The sequence below is a fragment of the Lactuca serriola genome, chromosome 8 (genome assembly GCF_051521515.1).
Source record: "Lactuca serriola cultivar US96UC23 chromosome 8, Lser_US96UC23_V15, whole genome shotgun sequence".
In the NCBI taxonomy this organism is placed as follows: Eukaryota; Viridiplantae; Streptophyta; class Magnoliopsida; order Asterales; family Asteraceae; genus Lactuca; species Lactuca serriola.
Window position 1 is genome coordinate 6,185,605 of NC_136415.1, and position 4,701 is coordinate 6,190,305.

Here is a 4,701-nt window from a genome sequence, read left to right on the forward strand (position 1 = left end):
AAGTTAAATTATGTATGCGTAATTCCTTAATTTTTACCGACACATAATATTAATTTACAAATGTATAGCTAAACATAATAAATGTTAAAAGCATCTAATACATATTTAATAGACAAATTTACAATAATGGTCACTGTGCTAGGCAAATTTATGCGATTTTGGTCCAAAATGATACCTTCGTGCACCAATGGTCCAAAATTGGAATTTTCTATTGCTTTTGGTCCCTGGCATTAACTTCCATCCATTTTTGTCGTTAGGTGCAATAAAGACAAAGGTATTTTCGTCTTTCCACCTACAAGGACCATTTTTGCAACCTTATTCCAAAAAAATCACGGTTTCTCCCACCAGCGTTTGGTACTAGTGCCTTCATTGCTTGAATCATTTCATCTTCAAATAATGAATTGATTTTTTATACTTTCTTCGTTTTTGGACGCGATTTACAGATCAGAAGCAAAATGAGATTCACGATTTGAGTCTCGTGGTCTCTATTTAGTCCCAACGATAAACGAGAATTTACCGGCGGAGTGGGTCGTCTGGGGTGGTTGCTCCGGTTGTCTCGTCGCCCCTAGCCACAGGTCAAGGGATCTTCGATCGTCATCTGCTCGAGAATGGGGCGAACATCAGCAGAAATTGAAAGGGTTCCAACAGCGGCTGGCGATCGCGAGGGGAGGAGGGCGTCGATTTCCAACGGGCTCCCTTTGGTGCGTTTGGTTCGTCGTTGGCAGCCTCAAATCGGGGAAGGAGTCTTGTAATATGAACTGTAATTCTTTCCTTCCAATACTTACTAATCTCTTGAAAAACTTGATGAGTTTCAGTCGATGGTAATCCATTGATGACAATATCAGCATCCCAAACAGCTTCCTGTAAATTCGTTACCACTTTCAAAGGACTAAGTGGAGTATTGATCATATTCAAACAAAACCCATCTTTCAAAATCTCATCTGCTTACAATACTCGATCGCCTAATCTTGCTTCAACGTATTTCAAATACGCACATCTTCTAATCAATCGTCTTCACACGTCTTCTCGTGAGTTAATTACATCGAATAAATGTTGTGATGTGGCTCGATCGACTGACCTACCTGCTCGTCTCCAGATCCTGATTTGAACTTTATCTCGAAGATGACCATAACCATCTTGTAACATTAATGCAAACACATTGCCCCAAGCACCGACTCCAACGTTCACGATTCTTAAAGGATCATCGTCTATTTTACCCAATAGGTTACGAAGCTCGTCAAGTTTTTACTCTAGAGACCCGTTGTTGATTTGGACTAAACCATTCGCGTAAGCATTGTTCGTCGAGGTCGATCCCTCGATTTCTGCTCCGACCATCGTTTTCTTACATAAACCTCGATGAATTTGATTTTTCTGAATTGGGGTTTGGGTTGATTTATATCGAGTGAGATCTTCGATTACAAATGATGGTGTATAATTTCTATAAAAAAAACGACAAAAAGCACAACGGTGGAGGTGAATACGTGTTTTGTAATAAATGTAACTCGTTTAACATCTACAAGAAGGCCAACTAAAGTAAACCCATCAGGGAATTCAGTTTGAAACGACGGAAACTGCAAGACTCCTTCCTCGATCTGTCACTTGGACACGATCAAGATCGAGCTTGAAACTGCACATGTTCTTCTGCTTTTCTCGATTGCCCTTAATTTTATATATATTATTTTTGGTTTGGTTCATGATTTTTTTGGAAACAAGTTGCAAAAATGGTCCTTGTAGGTGGAAAGACGAAAATACCCTTGTCTTTATAGAACCTAACGGCACAAATGGATGGAAGTTAATGCCAGGGATCAAAAACAATAGAAAAATCCAATTTTGGACCAGTGGTACACCAAGGTATCGTTTTGGACCAAAATTGCATAAATTTGCCAACCACAGGGACCATTTTTGCAATTTTGTCTATTTAATATATGGATAAAAGTATCTTGAACTGTAATACATGTCTACTTCTTATGCTTACACATACATTAATTATGAATATATAAGAATAACAATATTTTGATTTTTTTTAAATATAAAGAAATATTGTATGCTATAAAAAATATAATTAAAAAAGAAAAAAAACAGATTAGAATTAAAAAAAATAGCTTTGACAGTGGTGAAAATTGAAACATATGTTTCTAAAATATAAAGGGAATTCGGATATGATAAAGGAAAGATACGGCATAACTAGGTATGATTTGGGTTGATCCCATCCTACATTCACAATGGTGCCATTTTGAATTTGGGCGTAATCTCTTCCTAAATCCACGAACATCATGGAGTATATAGAGGGAAACGGTTCTTCACTAGCAATCGTCCCACCAAAACCCACAAAAGCCCTAATAATAGTGACAAAGCTTCGAGAAATCAAGGCGAAAGAACGATGGCAAAGTCTGACGGTCAAATCTAGGTAACATATCATCATGAAGTCTTGACTTATCACATTGCCCATATTCACTGATATTTTTTATCTGCTCATCAATGTCTTTCTCTAAACTGATTTGAATACCAATGTGTAAGGTTTGTTGTTTGGTAATTGATTTGCATATTCAGTCTTTTGTGGTTTAGACTCTAAAATTGAATCTCTCATACTATGATTATACGATCGAGTTATAAAATATTTTTCTTATAGTTACAAAGAGTATAATGTCAAAAAGAGGCGGAAGAGGTAGATGAGGTGGACGAGGTAGACAAGATGGACAACATACTACTCCATACAACACATTAAGTTCAGGTAATATTTTATCCCATTTTCCTCAAATGATCTTTAGTACATTAAATATATATGTTTCTATTATGGTTAGGGATGTCAATCAGGTAAACTCGAAGGTTTTTTTTTTATTTTAACATCATATATGTTGACATATAGTAAGAGTCATAACATCAAATGCTTTTTTCTATTGTCAAGGTTGTGTGTCTTAGTGTGTTCACAGTAAGTTTTGGTCTTTTTGCAATACTTACTAATATGCTTGAATGAAACACGATGAAGGGTACAACTTAAAGGGTTGTATACTAGAAACTGATAAGGCTCTTATGGGTAAAGAGGTGTAACTAAATCGATGTCAAGGGTTAAAAGGTATAAGTACATGGCTATTATGTTAAAAAAATTCTAAGTATGTTGTTATAAAGTATTTTATAAGTTGTAAACACAATATAAAATTCCAAAGCAAACTAGAATAATAGTTTTTAACTTTCACTGTGACAATTTATGTACATCTTTACTAATATAATTGTTGCAACTAGATCCAATCCCTCCAATCTCAAAAGATATCAACCCGATCCAATCTTACACATTGGGATGAGGAAAAAGGATGGAGATCTACCGATGCAACTAAAAAATATGTAAGTTTAGTTGCTCGTTTCTTATTTTCTTATTAAAATGGATTAGAAATTATACTTGTAAATTCTTAGACATTGTGCTTACCCATTGCAACCCCTAATAAATTTACATTAGTTAATAACTAATGGGTTTTACTTTACTTTCCTTATGTTTTGTGCTAACAGGAAGAAATGATGAAGCTGAGAAACAATCATACCATGGACACAATGAGCGACAAGTCGATTCTAGAGAAGGTACTTTGACGAAGCTCCGTTCATTTGTCAGGGTGGAGACGTGATCCTGTTGTTAGTAACACCACAAGTAATACTAAGAATTCAAAATGCCCTACTTATGATGAATTAGTGGATGATGTTTGAAAGATGAGAAAAGATGTTCAATTATGGAACAAAAGATGATTGAGAAAAATATCATGCCTCCTCCTTCAAGTACATCATCGGGACAATCAGAAGATGATACATCCGACTGTGATACATCAACCCACACCCGTTCTGGAGAGTATCATGGTGAGAATATTGATGAGTTTGATCATATAGAAGGATGTTTAGTACTTTCATTATAACTAGTTTTTTGTTTTTTAATTCACTTATTTCAAGTGTAGTACATGGTTTTTCATTTGTGGTTTGAACTTTTATGTTCTAACTTTATTTTAACTACAAATAGTTTTGCCCAGATATGTTCCTAATTACAACAACACAGTTTGTAGTTCTTTTCTACATATTGAATCATAATTACCTACATATATTGTGGTTAATGCCTACACATAATTATATTTTAACCAACACAATTATATTTTTTCCTACACTTAAAAAAGCTATAACCACAAAACTATCAAATTTACCTACACATAAAAATGACTTTACCCACACATATTTTATGACATGTGGCACTAACACTTTGTAAGGGTATGCCACGTAAGTCGACATGTCACCATCCACGTCATCAATGCACATTACACCATCATCTATGTCATTGACCACGTCATTGGCCATGTCATCATCCCAAAACATCATATGAGACATTTACCCATACATACTTAACAGTTTTACTCACACGTACGTGTGTAGGTATTGCTTATTCTATGGCTACACATCACCTATGTGTAGGTACATATCGATATATACAGTCATGAGCCAACACATGTTAACACTTAATTTATATGTAGGTATAGATAATTTCCAACACATAAGTGGCTTTTACCATCACATAATATGTGTGAGTATAAGCCTAATTTGCCATTGAGGTTAGTTCTGTTATAGTTGCATATTATGCTACCTTTTTAATTGTTAAAGTTAACTTTCAGGGGGTAAAGTTCAAGAAAAGGTTACTTGATCATGTATATGGGTCATATAGTTATTTTCACATAC

General features: G+C 35.0%; 1 long non-coding RNA gene across 1 annotated transcript; it reads left to right on the plus strand.

The window, feature by feature from the left end:
• Window positions 1-2,160: 2,160 nt before the first annotated feature.
• LOC145068768 (uncharacterized) lies at window positions 2,161-4,021 on the plus strand. The gene is made up of 4 exons (XR_013689119.1): window positions 2,161-2,407; window positions 2,630-2,731; window positions 3,241-3,339; window positions 3,502-4,021. It is a non-coding gene; the product is annotated as an uncharacterized LOC145068768 (long non-coding RNA).
• The last annotated feature ends 680 nt before the right edge of the window (window positions 4,022-4,701 follow it).